At 39.1% G+C, this 24,374-nt stretch overlaps 1 protein-coding gene and 1 long non-coding RNA gene across 2 annotated transcripts in view; one reads left to right on the top strand and one right to left on the bottom strand.

Annotated features, from left to right (window-relative positions):
* IL11RA (interleukin 11 receptor subunit alpha) overlaps window positions 1–24,374 on the top strand; it is a gene marked incomplete in the record, with an annotated part of 3,068,236 nt that overhangs the window by 2,992,799 nt on the left and 51,063 nt on the right.
* On the bottom strand, window positions 16,037–17,633 carry LOC122806847. Its single transcript, XR_006365564.1, has 2 exons — window positions 17,537–17,633; window positions 16,037–16,135 (listed from the first exon to the last, which is right to left on the bottom strand). It is a non-coding gene; the product is annotated as an uncharacterized LOC122806847 (long non-coding RNA).

The raw sequence follows: 24,374 nt of genomic DNA, 5'->3' as shown, positions 1-24,374 counted from the left end.
CCTCCACAAAGGCGGACCCTCCACAGAACTAACCAATTACCACCCCACAGCTATTGACTCTCCACTCTCCAAAATACTAGAGAGATGCATACACTCTCAGGTCTCAGACTACTTCCTTACTAACAACCTCCTTTCCAGTACTCAGCATGGTTTCTGACCAAACCATAGCACCACCACTGCCTTACTCTCCTTTACTAACACTGTCCTTCAGCATAAAAACAATGGCTATCTCTCCTCTGCTACTTTCCTAGACCTATCTAAAGCATTTGACATGGTCCCACACAAACAACTTATCTCTGTCCTCAATAACCTATCCTTCTCACAATCAGTCACCAACTGGTTTCAGAGTTACCTGTCTGACCGCAAACAATCTGTTGTATGGCAGAATGACATATCTCCCCAACTACCTGTCTCCATAGGGGTTCCCCAAGGATCCATCCTTGGACCCCTACTCTTCTCTGTTTACACCAATAATCTAGCCTCTGCCACCAAACATGGCACACTCATACAATACGCAGATGACTCAACCACCATCTGCTCAGCTCAGTCCCTACCAAAACTGCAAAAAGTCACACAGGAAGCCTTTTCCTCTGCTGAAACTTGGTTATCAGATGCCCAATTAATACTCAACCCAAACAAAACTAAACTAATCCTCTTCCAACCCACCAAACATACTCAAAACAACTCTCACTTTAACATCACAGCAAAAAAACAACACCATTATATACCCAACTGAACTCACCAAATTGCTAGGAATGGAAATAGACAAACTAAAATTTGACATTCACATATCCATGACCATAAAAAAGTCCACAAAAAACTAGGAATGTTATACAGAAATAAGCAATTTCTCACCAAAGCAGCAAAGATTTCAATAGCAAATTCCCACCTTATCTCCACCCTACTTTATGCCTCTCCAATATATACCAACCTAAGGCAATGTTATCTAAACAAAATGGAGACCTGCTACAACAAAATCACCAAATTTGCCACAGGGGCATCCTACTGTAGTCACCACTGTCTCTTACTTGCTGAACTGGGCTGGCTTGAACTCCCTCACCTCCTTCAGTGATATCAACTGTCACTCACACACAAACTAGTAAACCATCCACTAAATGTCCCATCCCTCCAGAATCTACTCCAACCCTATCGCACCACCAGACCACTAAGATCCAGCAACAAAAATCACTTGCAGATCACTAAAGCCAATAACTCTGCTGGTGAATAGCCAAATTATGGAACTCCCTTCCACCCACAATTACCTCCATACCATCATGCACCCACTTCAAAACTTTACTAAAAGCGCACCTAAAACATGCTGGCTATGTCCTTGCAACTCCCACTCTAATATCACCCACCCCATCCAACCACTACCTTTCTTTCCACTCCACTATCTACCTTGATTATAGCAAGCTCAGATGCTCATAAGCCTAGTACTTATTATACAGCAGGAACTTCTCATTGTAACATTTGTTAATGTCTGTTCACATTACTTCACAGATAAAGATTCTAGTTGTCTACTGATGTACTATGTTCTTCATCTGTAAATATGTTGTAAGTAATTGCTATGTAAATTGTTAATCGCTATGTAATCCAATGTAACTACTGTCTGTTTATTTTAACTGTGGAGCTTTTCTCCCCGGGTCTCCACTGAAAATGGACCTATGTCCAGTTGGACACTCCCGGTCAACAAATTTAAATAAAATAAAATAAATAAATAAAATAAACATAGGCTATGCTTCACAGCTATCAGATTTTACCTGCAGAGTTTGAAACAAAGTAAAAAGGAAAAGGCCCCAAATTAGGAACTCATTTTAAATGTTGGCACTATTATCTTAGAAATTCTCAAAATGATTTGCAATTTTAGGACGGATGGAACAAAACTTTGATAACCATATACATGAGTGTGTGAAGAAGGCGCAAAAAGGAAATATTATCAATGTGGTATGTGTAACAACTGTGGTAAAGGATAGGGTCTAGAGAAGGTCAAAAGGAAGAGTGGAGAAGGGACAGAAGAAGGAGACTAGAAAACGAAAACAAAGAATATAAGTGAAGCAAAGACGTAATTTTACGGGAGTTAGGAGAAGGGATGAAGAAAGAGAAACTACAGCATGTTTAGGGATATAGATAAGTTCAGAAGGTGCAAAACTGGTCTGGCTGAGCAAAGATGAGAGAGGATAACAGAAGGCTGAAGAAACAGAGGTAGCTCATGAATACAATGCTTCAGTCTTCAAAAATTAATCCAAGGGGCAATAGCATTTTGTGATGAGGGTTGGAGGCCAACAGGGAGGCCAGCACAGTGAGACTAGTGAACAGATGCCAGGATAGTCGAGAAAGTTCAGATGGTCATGATTATCTTCATGCATGATGAAGAAGAAGGACCAGATGAGCTGTATCCTACCCCATGGTACAAAGGGATGATACTCTTATGACACCCCAGATCATTCTTCGAGTACCATAAGTGCACCTTATATCATTCTTGTTTGATAAACATCATGGGCACTAAAGCAACCAGACTGGTGGATTTCAGTGATCTGCCCACACCAACTCACCAATCTTTGGGTCCATGTTGAAAGCAGTATTGATCAGTAGGTTGTACATGCATAGAAATGCACATGCATCACCCCAAGGCAATAGTTGTAGAGCTCACAGGACTGCTGCTGCTTGGTTGGGTTAGGACACACTCCCTGAAAGCAGAATGATGCTGCATCAGTGGCTTTTATTCCTTTAATAGGCCTTGATGTCAATCTAGTTGAGACCAGGGAAGGCAGAGATGGGTCCAGCAGACTCTGTTAATGATGTCATGAGCTTCTTGGAGTTGATAGCCAACTTTAGGCTGGGGAATCAAATAAAAATACCACATGGGCTACCCAATGGAGTCTTCACAAATCTGCCCAGTGAGTAAGTAAACAACTTTATGTATTTTTTCAAAAGATATTTGACTAGTACAGAAGCCTCTAAGAACTGTAAGACAGCAACTGTACTAGCCCTGTAAATGCCGAAGAAGAAAACCCACAGAACTACAGGCCTGTTAGCCTAACAGCATTGGCAGGAAAAGACATAACGAGAATCCTCAGGGAAACTTAATATAATTTTAAGAGGATAAGTATTTAAAGTACAGCAGCCAGCATGGGTTTATGGTGAGATGTCAGTGAATTCTGATGCAGTTTTATGCTTAACTTGATAGTTGTGGTTCAGTAACTACAGCCTGCCTGGACTTCAGTCAGGCTTTTGAATTGGTTCCACAAAAGAGACTAAAAGTAAAACTGAAGGACTTGTGGTAAGCATAAAACTTAGGAACTGCATAGCTGCAGTACTGAATGCTCGAGCATTATTGTGAAATGAGTTAGGAAAGGGACTAGTGGAGTACTGCAGTGGTACGTCTTGAGTCCAACACTCTTCAATTTGTTAATCTCAGTCATACCTGTGGGACAACAGAGCAAGGACAGCCTCTTTGTGATTATGTAAACTTAGCAAAGAAGCTGTCCTTGTTCTGCTGTCCCTCAGGTATGACTGAGATAAACACATTGAAGAGTGCAGCAGAGCAAGGACAGCCTCTTTGCTGATTATGTAAATGTAGCTATAGCAGCAAAGGATGATAAAGAGTTTAGCAAAGGACATAAATGCTAGAGCATCAACAGAAAAGGCTGAAAAAGATTTAGCAGAAGGAATCAAGATGACATGAAATATATTTTTAGGCATGAAAGGAAGGGAGGAACAGAATTTAGCAATCTGAACTGCCCAGAAATGTAGCAATTGAGGTTCAAAAAAGACAAACACATTGCAACATTCTTGCTGTGAACTATGACCTGGAGCAGTGAAACTGATGACAGTAGTTCAGGAAAATGATTGGGGTTATTAATTATACAAGAGATGCCCCACAAACAGATGATTGGGAGGCCTGTAACAGCATCAAGCTGCATCATCTGAGGTGGATCATCAGAAGTTTAGATTCCAGAAGCATTAGCTTCTATTTGTAAGCATATACCAGCATTCATTCAGTAGTACTGCCTTTTCTTATGTCTCCTTTTTTTGGATACTGTAACCTGTTGTAATGCCCAGAATAGGAGTTTATGGAAATGTAACATTTTGCAGCAGAAACCCTACCCACAATCATTGCAAAGAACTGAACTTTACTTTTTCACCAAAATTAAAGATCCCTCTTGAAAGTGTAAAGCTATTCTTTTAATTCATATATTTTAAGGTATTTGTTAATAAAAGTAATTGCTTTATGCAAATGTTATTTATTAATTTCTTTATATATTTATTTGTTGACTCAGTGGGTGGGTTGATGCAAAGACAATTTTCAAGCATGATCTGGACCACAAGGGCAAACTCAAATTACAGACAATACATAAAACAGTGTATATGACATTGTTATATAATAAAATTACATCAATTGGTCCTTGTCAGCATGTTAAAGTATATTCAAAAAGCGGGACTATTGTACTTTGCGCCAGATTCACGTAATATATGTCTACACAAGTAAATGCCTTCAGCGAAAGACTGAAAGGCAACTTAAATAAATAAACTTCACAAAGGGACTTTCAAGATTTTTAAGAATTAAGACAGGTATTTTGTTTGGCCAAGAAGGCAATAGCAACACATAATAATGAGAATGATGAAACTCAAATGTCAATGTAAAAGAGACACACAACGTTCTACTTCTGTAGAAGGCACTTCTGTTGCCTAGCAATGCTATTGATACTATATTGCCCGACCAATGTTACCTTGTCTATTGCTAGGTTAGGGGGGGCTAACAATAGTTCTTTGGTTCCTAATATGACTGACACGCCCCCTCCGGAACCAACTAAGCACGTTGTTAAAAGCCGTTACTAATCAGGAGCTAGACCAAAAGATCCTAACATTGCTTAGCTCCTTTGGGTTCCTCGTCAAAACTTTTTGTAGGTCAGGCATAGATGGCTCTCGGCGAAGTAGGCGGTATGCAACTGAGTAGAGCTGGAGTTTTTTTAACTGAGCAGCATATGGCATCTGTTTGAGACCCTTGATCCTCTTGGTGAGATACTTTTGGGGTCTTTCTAATTGCTGCAGGTGTCGGGTAAGGTACATCCCAAAAGGGGCATTGTATTCTATGATGGGCCTGATGAGGGATGAATAAAGGGGCACAATTACCTCTGTTGATCTAGATGTGAAACCCTTCGTGATGAGGTGGGCTATGTAGGTCGTCTTTCTAACCACTTTGGCAATGTGGTTTTCAAAGGAGAGCTTGCTATCAACTTGGGTCCCCAGATCCCTAATAACTTTCTCTGTACTTAATGGGTTTCCGCCTATGTGGTAATTTGTGGGCACATTTTTTGCCAAAGGGTATGACTAAACATTTTTTGGCATTTAGCTTTAAACCATGGTGCTGGCACCAGTTATCTGTCTCTGTGAGACCGTTTTGAAGGATGTTTGTGTCAGCTGGAGAGTCGATTATGGCACCCAATTTGCAGTCATCTGCGAACTTGGTGAGCCATAGTCCTCCCACGTTTGCCTGTACCTCGGAAAAGTATATACTGAACAAGAGTGGTCCCAGGACAGAACCCTGTGGGATGCCACTTGTGACCGGTTTCGAGTCTGACATGGCTCCAGCAACTCTCACTCTGTGGGTACTGTCTTTGAGCCAGTTTGCGACCCATCTTGAGACATAGGGGTTTATATTTAAGCTGGATAGCTTATCTATGATGCCCGAGTGGGGTATTGTGTCAAATGCCTTTGCAAGGTCCAGATAGGCTGTGTGGACTACCTTCCCTTCATCTATGGCTTTGGTGACTGTTTTGAAGAAGTCAACCAGGTTCAAAAGGCAGGATCTGCCCTTGACAAAGCCGAACTGGGTAGGAACTAGTGTCTGTAGGTCCCCAATGCCTTTGTTTATGAGCTCCATAATGATCCTCTCCATAGCCTTCCAGACTAAGCTAGTCAGGCTTATGGGGCGATAGTTTCCAGGGTCCGTAGAGGCTCCACCTTTGTGGAGTGGGACCACTGTTGCTGTAGGCCATTCTGTGGGCATATATCCTGTAGTGAGGCTGAGATTGTATAGCTGTTTTATTTGAGGGATTAGTTCCTGTTGGAGCTCATGTAGGACGCAACCTGGGATGCCATCTGGTCCAATGGAAGCAGTGTTTTTTGCTTTGGAGAGGGCAGCCTTCACCCAAGCATCAGAGATGTTTGGGAGGCAGCCCTCTGCCGGGATAGATACTTGCTCTTTTGGGAGAAGTTTGCACTGAACCTGTCTGCCAGGATAGTGGCAATGTCTGTGGGTTCAGTATATTTTTTTGTTGTTTAGAATCAACTCAGGACAAGTCTGGGAGTTGCATCCCAGGTTCCTAACATAACTGAAAAAAGCCTTATGATTGTCTTTGGTGTCCTGTGCAATTTTTCTCTCGAAGCTGGCCTTGGAGGATTTTATGAGGGATCGTAATTTTTTGCTAGTACTGATCAGAGATGCCTTCCCTATTAGGGATTTTGCTCTATCATGTAGTAGCTTCCTCCTTCTGTTGTACAGTTTATTTATGGCAGGGGTCCACCAGACTGGACGCCTGCCTTTGGATGATTGGGTCTTGGTTTTGTTTGGGATAGCATGATCCATGCATTCCTGGAGATGTCCGTAGAATGTGTTTATATAGGATTCTGCAGTTTGGGCCGTAGTTTCCACTGGCCCTGGGGCCTTGAAGGATTCCACTTCAGTTTTGAGAAGTGAGAAGTTCGCTTTTGAGAAGTTTTTCACTGTGGTTTTCTGGGCTGGGGGTGAGATCGGGATGTGGACATCCAGTGAAATTAATTTATGGTCTGATCTTACCAATGAGGGATATACTTCTGGTGTGGAGCATAGAGTCCCCATATTGGCAATGATCAGGTCTAGTATGTTGTCCCCTCTTGTGGGAGTGGTGACTAGTTGTTCCATAGCATTTGAGTTTATAATTTCCAGGAACCTTTGGGTTAAGGTGCTGGGGCTTGAGTAGTGCTCCCAGTCAATGTTTGGGTAGTTGAAGTCACCCAATATAATGGTGTTCGAAGAGATCTTCATGTTCTCCAATGTTTTCAGGAAAGCCGAGTGGGATTCCTGACTTTGAGAGGGTGGTCTGTAGGATGCTATAAACTGAAAAGCAGTCTTGCCCACTGTTAGTTGCACATGGATGGTCTCCGATACTTCGTGCAATGCCACTAACCTGGAGGTGTAGATATCCTTGATAAATATGGAAACTCCCCCTTTTTTTGTGGTTCGGTCCGGGTTTTGGGGCTGAAAAGCATGATATGAGGTATAGCCTGGTAGTGCTGGGGTGCTCTCTGGAGCCTTGAACCAGGTTTCTGTCACTGCACAGATATCGATGTTCTCCATACTGAGGGGAGCTTCGAGTGCACGCATCTTGAGGTTAAGACTTCTGGCGTTAAGCAGCATTACCCTTAGTTTCTTGTTCCTTGTGCTGTCTATGGGGGTGGGTTTGACTTTTGAGCCTTGCCTAAAAAGGCACTGTGGGGTGGCAAGAGCCTTTGCCAATATCCAAAAGCCCAGTGGTGACAGGTGCAAGCTGTCCCTAGCAAAGCAACGTGGCTTGTCAAGCATGTCATCCCAGGCTGACAGACACTGGATCCCCTTTGAATGACACCAAAATTTTAGCCAATAGTTAAAATCGATCATTTTGTCTTTGTACTGTGGCATCATTCTAGGTGAGGGTAAGATGCTGCTCAAGGTCAGGGTCATACCAGCCTGGGCTACATGATCAGAGAGCTCCTCTATGTCTCTTTTCATGTAGTCCAGGGAGGTACATCTCAGGTCATTCATACCAGCATGTACAATGACTGAGTCATATTTGTATTTGCTTTGGAGTGACCTGAGTGCTTGCGTTATGTGGCGGATCCTAGCACCCGACAGGCAGCTCACTGTGACCTTCTCTTTATTCAGCCTGGTGAGTGGGACGTCAGTGTGTCTGACTAAAATAGAGTCACCCATTACAAGAGTATCAGGTGTGTTATTCAGCCTTAAGGGCTGTGGCTGCTTGGAACACTGACTTTGTGGGCTATGTGTTGTGCATGTTTTGTTTTGAGGTAATGTTTGCTTGGATGACTGCTTTGGAGGTCTCTGTTGCTTAGGTAGATTTTTATTTAGAGACTCCGAGTATGTTTTTGTGTATTTATGTGTTTGGTTCGCTGATGTGGTGGGACTGTGATACTGGAATTGTGTTGTGTGAGGTTACCTTCTCCTCCTGACTGGTTACACCAGTTTTGAGATGAGAGAGCTCAGCCTCCAGTTTGGCTAAATAGTTGCATCTCTCACATAAATTGCCATAGCATTTCCTGAAGTAGATCAGCTATTAAATAGGGAATGTATGGCAAACAATGAAAACAGGTTCATAGTTATCAGCATGCAGTCCTGGAGACCATTAAGAAGCCTATCCTAAACTTGCAATACTCCAAAGCGCTGTCTGGTTGAGTGCCTTCAAGGTCTCACAGCAGGTAAAAGGTGGTGGAAAGATTCAATTCCTGCACCCTTGCCTCAGAAATCATATTTTTAACATGTTAGAACATCAGTCATCTGTGCTAACTGCCAAAGTATCAATTTTTTACTAAAAGCTGAATTTTGTTTTATAGTTGGAAATGAAAAAATGAGTACATAATGGTTCTGAAAACCAGGAGGATCTGATCATCACTCCAGTTAAAGCAGACTATTACCTGACAAATGCCAACCCCTTTGCAATTGCTGAAAGCTATAAAGAAGGTACAGTAAAAATATATTAATAAATGCTATATGTTTAACAATACTGGCCAATTAAAGATAAATTAATTGAGTGCTGGGTTTTATTCAACAACCCACTTGTCATATAAACATTACTGTACACAACATTTTAGTGCGGCTTAATGCTTAGAGGTTATGGGCAGTGCCTGTGCCAATAGCTACATCAATCACTGGCCATTTGGTAAATCCAATATATTCTCTCCAATAACAGATACGGTACTGCCATTGGATGGTATACGCAGTTTGTGGATGATATTTTTCTGCTTGGCAAGACACTGAACAGTCTTTATTGGAATATTTACAATCCATTAATGATGTGAATGACAAGTATTCTTCCACATTGATTGAATTCTTAGACGGTGAAATTAGCAGAGATGCTTTACACTCTGTCTACTAGTGTGTTTAGAGTGTTAGAAGGAATAATATATTACATAACAGTATACATCCTAATCACACAATTTCATGAGCTTCGTGGACAAACTTCATGATGCAGTTACATAGTGATGATGCTAAACTGACAGTGGCTTTGGCTTCATTGAAGGAAGAATTTATATGTAGAGGTTATAAAAGTGATGTCATTGATGCTCAGATATCGGATGTTTGGAAGGACAGGAGGGGCAGGAGTAAACCCTACTTTAATTGTACCTTGACTCAATCATCGAAAGGCTATATGATGCTGATAATCAAGGTCACACTAATAGTAGTAACACAAAGGTTAGAATGCTTTTGACTTTTGCAAGCAATATTGGCATGGTATGCGAGGTCATTAGCATGAATTGGGACATCATATTAATTTTATCAGAATTAAAAGGAGTGATTGGGAATAAATAAATCCCTTAAAACTCAGCTGTGCTACAGACTTTTGAACCCTGTGACCCAGGTTCTGATAGAAAGGGTACATATGTCTGAAGAAGGTGTATGGCATTTGTGTGTATACATGGTGGGGGTTACTTTTTACATCCACAACTTGGGTTCAAGATTGACACCAGTTTCTATGTGGATTGTCATACTAAGAATTTGGTATACTTTTGTTTCTGTACACTATATTTTTTATATTACATAGGCAAGACTAAGCCTTCAAAGATAAAATTCTGGAACATCTTAGAGAGATTAGAAATGCCAAAACGACTAATGCTATGGCAATACATGTGGCTAATGAAGGCCCTAAGTTTAAGTTCTTTGCTTTAGAACTTCTACATGTTCATATCAGAGGTGGTGATCTCAAGAATAAGTCATAAGCATTAGACCAAAAATGGATTTTACAACTTCAAGCTGCCAGGATTAAATAGTAGGATCCATTTAAAACATTTTCTCAAAGCTAGAGCTTTGAAACATCGCTAAGTTTTTTCATTTAATAAATTTTAATCATTTTTTTTCATGTATATTTTCTATATATGTGTTTATACAGACTGAGTCTCAGCTTGATTGTATATATATATTTAGGTGAGCAGTGCCTTAGTGCATCTTAGATCCATGTAGTTTGTGCAGATTTAAATTGGTTAATTACAACCTTATTTTCATTGGTTGTTTTACATTCAAATACCTTGCTTGTATTAAAGGATTACTGTGCTTGGAGCTTACGTGTTTGTTTACTTCTATACTTATTTTTGCTTTTGTGCGTTACTTTAGAGAGTGAGGTATTCTATGGATACCTACATCTCATTTTGATCTTCCTATGTCTTTTGACATGGATAGCCATCCATTATTATAGGTCTGACCCCCTTGTATAGAATCAACATAGCCAGGTCATGAACAAATGGAAAAACTATGCAGAGTAATGAATCAGGCCCCGGCAGCCATAGCCATATCCCATTACTTAGCTGTCTCATCGCATTTACCATTAGCTCTGTTCAAAATGTACATATTTCCTACTTTACTTTTACAATAATCAGCCACTTGGATTTCATTTAAAACTTTTATTTCAAAATTTACTGAAACAGCCATTTCCTAAATAAAACACACACAGAGCTAGCATTAAAAACAAACTTCTCTTCCCTGAAACTCACATTTAGTGAAAATGTAGCAGGCAGCCTGTCAAGAGACACATGGGGCTCGTGACAATTAGTGTCTATGTTGAGTTCAGGATTTCAAAAGACAAATGTGTAATGCATTTGCAAATAACCCCATACAGCCCACTGAACCCAAGTGTCCCTTTTCAGTAGCAGCCCAGAATGGTTTATGAAGTAAGTTGGCAGTCACCTTGAAGACAAAGGAATGCTGAGGGAATCAAACCTTGTACTACAGGAAGCAGCAGCTTTACTCATCTGCAAAGAACCCAAACAATTTCACAGCTGTTTGCATGCAAAAAATAAATAAAACTGAAAATGCATTCATAAAGTACTAAACATTTACCCAGTGATTTACTAAACAGGAATATAGTAGTAATTAAAGCAGCTAGTGTGGAACATTACTCACTTAAAATACAGGGTTTTTGTCCAAATGAGACATGTAGCTACATATCCCTTCTAAACTAGACTATTTTATAAACACTTCAATTCAGCACACTCACCTTTACTGCTGCATTTGATCCTTCATACAATGCTATGTTTTCTACTTCATGTCCCATTTGCTTTAATGAGAAGGTTGCTTCATAAGAAATTGCCCGACTAAATCAAATCAGATGTGCACTGCAGCAACTTCCCAAAAGTCTGCTAGCTTCAGCCTCATTGGTTCAAAGCCAAGACTGGTGCCAGCTCTGGGTGCAAGAGAATGTACAGAGCATAAACTGGTGTGGACAAAAAAAAAATTGTTTTCCAGTGGCTATAACCAATGGACTTAACCTAATTCTGAATGGCTGTGGCCAAGGACCCCAGCCACAATGGGACACAGGCAGCTAACCAGGTCCCCTAGTGCTGAATCCAGCCCTTCCCAGTAGGGTCTTATTGAGAGAATCTTGGAGTTTATGGCCAACTGCAGGCAGGGGGTAAAAAGAACAAGATGGGCTGCCTAACAGACCAATCATAAATCTGACCCCGTGTCAATACCTTGAAGAAATGTTTCTGCATATTCAAAGACAGAAACTGTGCAAAATTCTTACTTTGAGAAAAAAAAGAATCCAAGGAGATGGAAAAACATCATGAAAACTTGACGGGAAGCTGGTACAACTTTCATAAGACAACAATATAAATTATAGCAGTTACCATACATTCATGGCAAGCTGTCATTGACTTTTGCTTTATAACAAGGCAACAGGTGAACTTGACAGGGATGCTACAGCCTACCTGTACCTGGACATCAGCAAAGCTTTTGAGGAGGTTCCACAAAGCAAGTAAATCTGAAGGGGTTGGTGTAAGAAAAGACTTAGAAGTGGGTAGCTGCAGTGGTGAAAGGAGCAATGTTAGGAGACAGGAAAATGCATAGTGTAGTACTGTAGAGGTAATACTATTTAGTGCATTTGTACCAGTCATATCAGAGGGAATACCGATCAAGAGAATAGATAAGCATACAGAACTACTTACTACACATCACTCTCTCTCTCTATATATATATATATATATATATATATATGCACTTAATGAAATTCCCAAATGGTATGACTAGATGACAGGCATACAGCAGCATCAGCAATCCCTGCGATTAAGAAATATATCCCTACCCTGGCATTGTGCAATCTTGAAATTAGAGTGCATGTGTGCATATGCATCTCAGAAGTGGGGGGGGGGGTCCATGGGGCTTGCCTCCTTGCAATAAACATTGTTTGCGCTGGGAGCATGTCCTATTTTTCCAGTACTGTTTTTTTTTTTTTTTTACATATATATGCACATGCATTTGTATATGAACTAGCAGAATAGTGGTTGGTTTGCAATCACAGATTATCTTTTTTTTTATAGATTGATCAATCAGTTTACAAATTCATGAATTTAGCAGTTAAGATTATAATGGTTCATATTCTACTTTGCATAAGATGTTATATAAACATGGAAAAACCCTTACTCAGATTCTAATCTTTTACTGAGATTAGAGTTTCCCTACATTAACTTTAAACATTATTTTCATTTTAGTGTTCTGAGGATTACTCCCTTCCATTTGAATTGCTTCACCATTTGGTGGGTGTATTAAGGATAAATGGACTTTCATAACAAAAATGGGAAGATAGCCCCCACCAAGAAGTTTTAGAAAAGGAGACATCTTCATACAGCCTTGCTTAAATAAAGCATGTGGCGATTTCAGCAATCCATTCTCTAGAATTTGGGAGAAACATACCTAGATTGGTAACGAAGGCAAGATATCATGGGATACTTAATATGGCAGTAGATAGTCTCCACATTGTATCCAGACTGGTAGTGAGATTCCCTCATTGCTAAAACTATAGTACTCCGAAGGAAACATTATGAAAACCTTCACACCTCTAACCCTTTAACTTCATAGAACATTCTTTCAGAGCAATTAGTCTACTACTCAACAATTCACACATTTTATTTTTGCTAGGGCTGCCCTTTTACTTTTTGCACAGATTTCCCATTTTGTATTATACCCATTAGGCCCTCTTGCCTTTCCACTGAACGATTTTCACCTTAAATTATCTGGAACCTTCTTAATTGCAGGAAGATAGGGTCCCTATTTGAACTTTTCAAAGTTCAAACATTATATGATCAAACTGACTTTGAAGGTTAAAAATAGCTCCGTCCAGCACAGAACAGGAATTCCACTTTTCTACACTGAAGTGTACATCTCGTAATTGGTATATTTAAGTAGGGGGCATGTGGGCTTGCCCAACATATGAGGTTCAAAAATTTGAAGCTTTGAATATATAATATAGACCCACAAGATAAATAACATGGACAGTCTACCAACAGGATACCCTTAGGGTTCTGTGCACCTGTGAGAAACAGACTAGGAATGTCATTTCTTCCATGGATATTCATCCAACAGCTGCAGAGCTTGATTCAGCAACAGAACTGTAGGTATAGATGATAGTAAGGCAATAAAAACTCATGTATTGGGACTTCCAGAATACATGGCATTTTAATAGTCACCTAAAGCAATGCACAGCACATCCCATTGTATAATTCAGAACACAGTAGAACTACCACTAAACTCACAAATCTTACCAAGGCAGGAGATCCGATGGCCAGAGTTAAGTAACCAAATCATATATACAAGATGAAAACATCCAACACAACTTGTGGGATACATTTGGGGTTTACACACTAGGCTTATAAAAAGGTGTCAATACACTTAACCCAAATAGGAGTATCTTATTTGTTCCTGTAGCACAAACTCTGTAGAAATGCAGTGCCATTCCTACTTCATTGGGGTAACATTTCCTCTTCCATCTGTAATAACCTTACCCAACATTAAGCCTTTGCCTTGACTACTAGGCCCAATAAGGAATGCATGCATTAAAACATGACAATTTTAAGGCTTGGGGGAGTCTTCACATTGTTATTCAGCAAATCGTAGTAAGCAGCTAGACATGTGGTCCATAATGAGAGTAACAGTAATGGCCTAGAATATTTATATTCAGATGTTTGATGGTTTGTATGCCTCTGATTTTATGCTGGCTAGACCTTTTACTTTCAGATAGGATCTTGTTTTGATCAGTTAGGGTGATAAAGCTCACAATGAGCTCACAATCACCAACACGTGTGTAGAAGTGGGGGTTGGGGCAAGGTACCTTCCGTGACAGGCAACAACTGGAATTAAGTCTCTTGTTTTGATCAGTTTGTGTGAAATGTGTGCAAAGGGTGATTGTGAGTTTCACCAACACTCACAATCACCAACACGTGTGTAGAAGTGGGGGTTGGGGCAAGGTACCTTCCGTGACAGGCAACAACTGGAATTAAGTCTCCTGCAAACAGAAGTGGGAGATCTACCTCAAGACAGAAATATCATTTCCCAAGTCCATAACCCCCCAAAAGTTTACTTAAGACTTTTACAACTTCAACTAGATAGAGGCAAACATTAAAAATTGCAATCCAAAAAACCTAGATTTCTTGCACATGTGGTGTACCATAATCAGTGGATAACCTGACCTGCTAGAAACTTACTGCACAAGACTGACTACCCTCTTCTACAGTGAAGCACTACTTCATTGCCTTTGTCATTTACCAAAACATTTGGACAATGATAGTCAAAGAACGTCCTGTGACCCATGCAATTATTTCATTTTAAAGGCAGGATAACCCCCAATAAAGCAAATCATAGCCAGCATCACCACTCATACTCCAGCTGTCCTAACCAAGGCTTTTCAATTTCAAGGGCCCAGACTTTACAGGGAATACGCATGAATTTAGTACAAACAACCTAAAGATAGCATGTTTAAGAGTTGACACCAGTCCAGATATCCAGTCTCCTCTGCCTACCCACTAGAAGAGGCGACAGTAGTCTGGCATTCAAGTTACCTATGGCACAATAGGAGAGCAGTTACTTTATTAGCTGCAGTTGTGGGCTCATCCCTCAAAAGCACTGAAGCTGACTTGAGAAAGCATCTTCAAAGCCAAGCCCTCTTTGTCGCTTCAGTAATGCGAATCTTCCTGGGGTTCATACCTAGACTGAAAGGGTTACACTCATATGGGGTTTACTCTAGGCTTCCATTAAGAGCCGCTTCATGTCATGTAGTTGTCACCTTCACCCATATATAAAACATGGGTGGACATAAGCTTATCCCAAAAAACAAAAACTTCCTTCTAGGAGCTCAGGGACACCTACAATTTTCCCCCTACCCATTTTGTCTAATGGTCTTACTGCCCATAATTCAGTGCCCATGGAAACTACCAGTAACCAAGTTAGTGCCCATGGAAACTACCAGTAACCAAGTCAGTCTGAGTCATTACTTCTCATTTACAACCAAGTCAGTCTAAGTCATTACTTCTCATTTACAGTTTGAGAAGCAAAAGACCTAGCCTCACAAGGACCCCCCCCAAAGCTTCTTCAGCCCCATTGATAGGCAGAGGAGCGATCAAAGGATCCAGCCTTTCACCAGCCATACCAGCTCAACCATTGTTTATACTTACAAGTCATAAGCAGAGACAAGAGCAGTAAGCCATAGAAAGGTGGGAATTGGATATCCTTAATGAACCCTTGTTGGGTGGGCACCATTTTTTTCTTCAGTCTAGAGCAACTGAAATCCAAAACATTACCACATGAACATGCACACCAGTTTAAGCTGCAAATCTGCATAAACCCTAAATCAAGTACTGAATAAAGCAGACTTGTCACAGCTCTTCTGCATCCCGAAGGGAGGTTTAACACTGCTCACTTTGTGTACACAAGTCAGATGGGTGGAGCTTAAGACAATTAATCCTCAATTCAGACCAGGATTTGTTTTTGAAATGTTTTATTCAAACTGGAGTACATAGCTATTTCTTCATATATTAGATCTGTCACTTTCTTAAAGGCTGCTTTGGCATCTGCACCTTGCTTCTCTCCAATAAGTGCCAACAGATTATCGAATATTATCTGAAACAAAAAGACAAAAGTTAAAAACAAAGAACTATTTCACCAAGGTGAAGCTTCTCAAGTGAGTCTAGTTGAGAGAGAAGCATTACAGATACCATCCCAGTTACAGATACCATCCCAGTTCATACTAGCCTGCATAACTTCCAATTATGTTAAGGCAAAGAAAGTAGTATACAATCTGATACAATGCCCCTCCATGAAGGCTAAAACCAAAGGAATCTCTCAATATAGAGCTTTTATGCAGCCATTTTCTTACACAAGATGTAGCTCAATTGTAGGTGCACAAAACATGGCAAAAGACAAGACAGGAGAAAGGATAAGATTATTACTGGACTGCAGGAGTAGTCTATTCACCCAGGAGAGAAAGAATCACACGAGGGTTTATGCAGCACAATGCACTAAAGCTTAATTCCCCATAATCATATATAGCTGCCCCTCATGTGAGAGCCATAAAAACTTCACCCAAGAAAGCCACCACACCCATTTTACAGAACTGAAATGCTTAGTATTAAACCTATAATTTTCCAAGGTGGTCTAAACTTCTAGGAAACCAACACTACTGCTTTGAGTCCTTGGCTGTATTCCCTGAAATAGGAGTTCCCACTTGTGGGATGGAGTATGTTATATGGAGAGAGACCCCTTCCACCTGTAGTACCATTATTAATGTTAATAGAAAGTTTCATATCCCTAACCCAGGAGAATACATGGAAATTTACACCAGCATGTAAACCACTGCATGGCTGCAGCCATACCCTCTAGCACCCTGCACAGAGCTTTCCAAGCTAAAACTATCAGAAGTTTAAAAACCTCGAGCACTCTGCCAATTCCCTCAAAGAACCAGAAGCTACAAATACTGTAGGGACAATATCAATGGATGCATATTAAACAGCATAATTTAGCCACCCTACACTGCCTCAACATATAGGTATGAAGTCAAGCAAAATAAAACCACTACAAATCAGTCCCAAGTTGAGAATCAGTGACCAGCCACATACAAAGCCATGAAAATCTAACTATTCAACATTGCTAATTTAAGGTCATAGCAACAGATGCAGGTAAAGCTATACATATCGAACCTTAATGCAACAAATGGAAGTTGCACTGACAGCAGTAAATTTTGCAGCCATGTCTGTTAGATCAAAGTAAAGCATTATTGACCTTTCAGTGCTAAAGTGATAAAAGGACACACAATTCACATACATGCACATATAGTTCACTAAAATTCTCTTTTTGGGTGGGTGGAGTAACAGACCCATTTGGTAGCCTTAAACTTAGCAAGTTCCGTCCCATTCCATAAGATTACAGCTATTGTGGGACCCCATTCCATGAGATTACAGCTATTGTGGGACCTTAAGATACAGGTCCTACTGTAAGCACATACGAAACCACATCTACACTTACCATGCAAGTATGGCAAACTTGTACATGACATATGCTCCCAGACCCTTCATCATCCAGACTATTAGAATACCAATGTTTGGGCTAATATTGACAACAGTGATTTTCCTTCTAAATGATTGGGTACAGATTCATGCTATAAAAAAAAATAAATAAATAAGAGTTGTCAAGTTTCTAGGTTTGCAGTTCAGGGGCTTTTCCAAATATACCAGTAGTCCCCCCTCCCACCAAACATTCTCACATCTGTTACCTGTAAGGTAAATTAAGCCTTTTCTCTGTTTTTGCCAAGAGAATTGTGAGGGAGTTAGTATCATCCTCAAAACTACACAGCTAGAAGCTATTTAACCCAAACAGCTTTTACCTGCTAGAACATATACACATGCAAGGGGAAGATCAGAGTGCCAGATAAAGCAGTCCCACTACAAACATGTACACATGCAAGGGGAAGATCAGAGTGCAAGATAAAGCAGTCCCACTACAAACGCAAGATACACAAAGGTTTATACAAGAAATGGGGGGGGCAGAATACATAACTAAATGCATCAGGAATAAAGTCAACCTATCAAATCTCAGCAAAAACGTGGTGGGAAGATACACAAAGGTTTATACAAGAAGTGGGGGGGGGGGCAGAATACATAACTAAATGCATCAGGAATATGGTAAAGTCAACCTATCAAATCTCAGCTTAAAGTGAAAGCACCTCTAAAGCCTGAATGATACACTGGTGGAGAAGGGACTTCAGATTTTAATATGTTGAAAGATTTCAGTCTAACAAATGCTAGCAAGCAGTTATAGGCCTCTTCTCTGGAATCAGTTTAGGTGACCAATTTAAGCTTCATAAACCCTAGCAAGCAGTTATAGGCCTCTTTTTTTGGAAACCCCCCTTTAAAAGGGAAAAAAATTTTAAAAACCCTTCCCCTTTTTAAACCCTCTTTTCTAAGGAGGAAAGTTTTTTAACACCCAATTTTTTAAATTGGAAACCCCAAAAATTTAAGGTAAAAAAAATTTCCCTTCCCAAAGGGGCCTTCACCACTTTAACTCCCCGAGAAGCTTTTTGGGAAAGGGGCAATGTTTTTTTAAAGATCCAAATTGTTTTTTAAATTTGGGGGAAAAAATCATTCAAAGGCAAAGAAAAACTTTTTCCCATTTCCTTTAATTTTTTTTCCAAATTTTTCAATCTCCTTCAAAAGGAAACCAAATTTTAAACAACAGACTCAATTGGAAAATTTTTAAAGTGCCCACCTAAAAAATTGTTTTTGGGAAAAAATTTCGAAAAGAAAAAAAAAAAGGGCCCCAAAAAAGGAAAAAGGGAAAATTTTTAAAAAATCTTTTTATTTTAACACCAAACCTTACCAATTTTTCACCACACCTTATCCCAAATTTAAAATTTTTCCCCAAAAACCCAACTTTTTTATAAAAGTTTCCCCCCTTTTTGTTTTAAAAAATTTGTACAAAACTCAAAAATTTACAGCCCCAGTTTCCCCCCTTTTTAAAGGGAAATTTGTAAAATTTTTGGAAAAATTGTAAGAAACAAGGCAAACCAATTTAAAGATTTTTTGGGAAATAAAGGAAAAAAAAGGAATTAATTTTTATCCAAAAAATACTTTTTATCTTTTTTAACCCAAAGTCCCTTTTCCTTTTTTTAAAAAAAAGAATTACCTTTTTTTCCCCTCATAAACTTTTAAAAGAAATTGTTTCCTTAACTAAAAAAGGGCCCTTAAAACAAAAAGGGAAAAAAATTAAAAAATTATTTGTAATAAAAGAAAAACTTTTTAAAATTTGGTTGGCAAGGTTTTTTTACAAGGGAGGAAATGTGCCCTTTTTCAGGACTTGGGGGATTAGGGCCCCGCAAAAGGAAAGAAAAAATTTTATTAAAATTTTAATTAAAAGTGAGGGAGGGGGAAAAGGGTTAACCCCTTTAAAGGGCCAAAAAATTATTTTTATTGGTTTGGGTTAATTTTTTACCCAGCCCAAAGGGAAGGGTTTATTTAATTGAAAAAATTTTAAAAATTAAAATGGGGTTTTAAATCACTCCATTAAACCTTTTTAAAATGTAAAATAAAGTTTTTCTTAATAAAAGGAAAGAAAACCAAGGAAAAGGGAAAAAGAATGAAAATTTCAAATTCTATAAAAAGGGGTAGGAAAATAAAAGGAAGAAAAAATTAAAATAGGGAAGGAAAAGGATTCATAGCATTGGGTGGGGGGTTTAAAGGTGAATTAACTTAGGGAAACAAAAAGAGCGGTGGGCTTGGGGCCCAGGGCCAAAAAAGAAAAGGGAAGAAAAAGATTAGTAACAGGGAAAAAAGGATACAAAAGGGGGAAAGGGTTTAACCTTTTAACCCCCAACTTTGGGTTTTAAAAATTGGGTATAATTGGTTAAAATTTTTACTCAAAACCCCCCAAGGGACCCGGGTTTCTTCCAAAACCCTTGAAAGGGAATTCCTTTTCTTAAACATTTGTAAAAAAAGGTACTTCCCCCTTTAATTTCCTAGAATCTAAAACCTTTGAACCCCCAAAAAACAACTTATTTGGGGAAAAAAAACCTTTAAATCATCACCCAAAAAGGTTTTAAAGTTCCCGGGCCAATTTTTTTAGTAATTTTAAAAGGGGTTCCAAGGGGGTTAAAAATCCAAAAAAGGACCCCCCTCTTCCTGTTTAAAATAAAAAGGGTTTTAAAACATGGAAAAACTTTCTTTGAAAAGGGAAAACACTGGAGGGAAATTCCCAAAATGAAAAGGGGCACAAAAAGGGGAACCTTTCCCCTTTTTAAATTTGGGTTTTAAGAATTAAATACTTAAAACCCCAAAAAAAATAACCCCTTTCCAACCCCCCAAAACAACCCCCCAAAACAACCCAATTTAAAACCCCCCCAAAAAAAACCCCCTTTTCCCAAATCCCCAAAATTCTAGGAATGGAAAAAACAAACCCCAAATTTGACTTACTTCCTTACCTAAAAACCCCTTTTTCCCGAAAAAAAACAAATTTTCCCAAAAACCAAAACCAAAAGCAAACCCCCTTATCTCCACCCCAAAATTTTTCCTTCAATAAAAACCAAGGCAAATTTTCTCAAATTTAAAACCCTAAAAAAAAAGCAAAAAGACAGGGGTCCCACCAAACCAAATTTCTCTTCCTTCTAACCTTCCCTTCTCCCTCACCCTTTTCAGGTTAACCCGTCCCCACCCAAAAAAAATCCCTTGTATTCCCCCGAATCTATCCCCCAACCACCGCCCTAAGGGGCCCCAAAATCCCCCTTGGACCCCTAAATCTTCTTGTTTTCCCCCAAAATAATCCCCCCACCCCTTCCCCAAACATGGGACCCCCTTTAAATTTTCAAAAGGACCCCAAAAACATCTGGGTAGCCCAATCCCACCAAAACCCAAAATCCAAAACCCCAAAACCTTTTTTCCCTCCCCTTTAAAAATTTTTATAGCCCCAATTAATCTCAAAAACCTAAACTTAAATTTTAACCCCCCAAACTTCTCAAAACAATTTTAACTTTAACTTTACAGAAAAGACAACAACTATTTCCCAACTGAAAAAAAATTGCTAGGAAAAGGAAATTTTGAACCCAATTTAAACCTTTAAAAATTAAAATTACTTTTCCCGGGCCCCCCTAAAAAGGCCACCAAAAATGGAATGTTAACAAAAAATAAAATTTTAAAAAAAAAATTTAAAAAAAAATTACCTTTTCTTTCCCCCCAAATTTAACCCTCCCAATTTTAACCCAAATAAAAAGGAAAAAAGGAAAATTTAAACCCCTTTTAAATGCTCAAAAAAATCCCTTAAAAAATTTTTTTCAAAATTATTTTGCAATTTTTTTTTTCCCCCCCGGAAAAAAAGGGAAATTTTTGGAAACCAAAAAATTTCCCCAAATAACCATATGCCCCCCCTGAAAAAATGGTTTTTTGAAAAAAAAAAAAAAGGGGCCCAAAAGGAAATTTTTTTAAATTTTTTTGTTTTTATGTTTGTAAAACAACTGTGGCCCAAAAGGGAATTTTTGGGTTTCCAAGAAAGGAAAAGGGTCCCAAAAGGAAAGGGAAGTTTTTTTTTGGAGAAAAAAAGGGAAAAAAAAGGAAAAAAAAAGAAAAAAGGAAAATTTGAAAAAAAGATTTAACAAAGGAAAAAAAGTAAGGGGGAAGCAAAAGGAAAAAAAGGGGGAAAATGTTCCAAAAAAAAAAAAAGGGGGGGGGAAAAAAATTAAAGGAAAAAGGCCGGGGGGGGTGAAGAAGGAGAAAGTACAGCATGTTTAAGGATATAAATAAGTTCAGAAGGAACAAAACTGGTCAGGGTGAGCAAAGATGGGAGAGGATAATAGAAGGCTGAAGAAACAGAGGTAGCTAATGAATACACTGCTTCTGTATTCAAAAATGAATCCCAACAATAGCATTTTGTGATGAGGGTTGGGGCCCAAAAGGGGGGCCAGCACAGTGAGACTAGTGAACAGATGCCAGGATAGTCGAGAAAGTTCAGATGGTCATGATTATCTTCATGCATGATGAAGAAGAAGGACCAGATGAGCTGTATCCTACCCCATGGTACAAAGGGATGATACTCTTATGAAAAATCATTCTTGAAACCATAAGGGCACCTTATATCACTCTTGTTTGATAAACATCATGGGCACTAAAGCAACCAGACTAGTGGATTTCAGTGATCTGCCCATACCAACTCACCAATCTTTGGGTCCATGCTGAAAGCAGTATTGATCAGTAGGTTGTACATGCATGGAAATGCACATGCATCACCCCAAGGCAATAGTTGTAGAGCTCACAGGACTGCTGCTGGTTGGTTGGGTTAGGACACACTCCCTGAAAGCAGAATGATGCTGCATCAGTGGCTTTTATTCCTTTAATAGGCCTTGATGTCAGTCTGGTTGAGACCAGGGAAGGCAAAGATGGGTCCAGCAGACTCTGTAAATGATGTCATGAGCTTCTTGGAGTTGATAGCCAACTTTAGGCTGGGGAATCAAATAAAAAGACCACATGGGCTACCCAATGGAGTCTTCACAAATCTGCCCAGTGAGTAAGTAAACAACTTTATGTATTTTTTCAAAAGATATTTGACTAGTACAGAAGCCTCTAAGAACTGTAAAAAAATGACTAGCCCTGTAAATGCCGATAAAGAAAACCCACAGAACTACAGGCCTGTTAGCCTAACAGCATTGGCAGGAAAAGACATAACGAGAATCCTCAGGGAAACTTAATATAATTTTAAGAGGATAAGTATTTAAAGTAACAGCCAGCATGGGTTTATGGTGAGATGTCAGTGAATTCTGATGCAGTTTTTTGCCCTTTATAGTTGTGGTTCAGTAACTACAGCCTGCCTGGACTTCAGTCAGGCTTTTGAATTGGTTCCCAAAAGAGACTAAAAGTAAAACTGAAGGACTTTTGGTAAGCATAAAACTTAAAGCATAGCCAGTACTGAATGCTCAGATTATTGTGAAATGAGTTAGGAAAGGGACTAGTGGAGTACTGCAGTGGTACGCCTTTAGTCCAAACTCTTCAAAATCTCAGTCATACCTGTGGGACAACAGAGCAAGGACAGCCTCTTTGTGATTATAAACATAGCAAAGAGGCTGTCCTTGCTCTACTGTCCCTCAGGTATGACTGAGATAAACACATTGAAGAGTGCAGCAGAGCAAGGACAGCCTCTTTGCTGATTATGTAAATGTAGCTATAGCAGCAAAGGATGATAAAGAGTTTAGTAAAGGACTTAACTGTTAGAGCAGCAACAGAAAAGGCTGAACAAGATTTAGAAGGAACGAAGATGGCATGAAAGGCATTTTTTTAGGCATGAAAGGAAAGGAGGAACAGAACTTAGCAATCTGAACTGGCCAGAAATGTAGCACCCGAAGTTCAAAAGAAAACACATTGCAACATTCTTGGTGTGAACTATGAGCTGGAGCAGAGAAACTGATGACAGTAGTTCAGGAAAAGTTTAAATGGTTGGTTAATTACACAAGGGATGCCCTGTATTAAGCAGATAACTGGGAGACTGCAATAGCAGCAGTTCGCATCATCTGGGTCGCATCATCAGAAGTTTAGATTCCAGAAGCATTAGCTTCTATTTGTAATCATATACCAGCATTCATTCAGTAGTACTGCCTTTTCTGATGTCTCCTTTTTTTGGATACTGTAACCTGTTGTAATGCCCAGAATAGGAGTTTATGGAAATGTAACATTTTGCAGCAGAAACCCTACCCACAATCATTGCAAAGAACTGAACTTTACTTTTTCACCAAAATTAAAGATCCCTCTTGAAAGTGTAAAGCTATTCTTTTAATTCATATATTTTAAAGTATTTGTTAATAAAAGGTAATTGTTTATGCAAATGTTATTTATTAATTTATTTCTATATTTATTTGTTGACACCATGGGTGGGCTGATGCAAAGACCAGTTTCAAGCATGATCTAGGCCAGAAGGGTGAACACAAATTACAGACAATACATAAAACAGTGTATATGACATTGTTATATAATAAAATTACATCAATTGGTCCTTGTCAGCATGTTAAAGTATATTCAAAAAAAGCGGACTATTGTACCAAAAATTCAAAAAATGTCTACAAAATTCCTTCAGAAAAACTGAAGGCAACAAAAATTAAAATACAAAGGGACCCAAAATTTTAAATTAAGACAGGTATTTGTTTGGAAAAGGCAATAAAAACACATAATGAGAATGATGGCTCAAAAGTCAATGTAAAGAACACACAAGGGTTTTACTTCTGTAGAAGGCACTTCTGTTGTAGCAATGTATTGATACTTTTTGCCGACCAATGTTACCTTGTCTATTGCTAGTTCAAGGGGGTAACAATAGTTCTTTGGTTCCTAATATGGGAAAT

Source organism: Protopterus annectens, chromosome 1.part1, assembly GCF_019279795.1.
Source record: "Protopterus annectens isolate FY-2018-M chromosome 1.part1, PAN1.0, whole genome shotgun sequence".
In the NCBI taxonomy this organism is placed as follows: domain Eukaryota; kingdom Metazoa; phylum Chordata; order Ceratodontiformes; family Protopteridae; genus Protopterus; species Protopterus annectens.
Note: the sequence above shows the minus strand (reverse complement) of the source record. Positions and strands in the feature narration are given on the sequence as shown.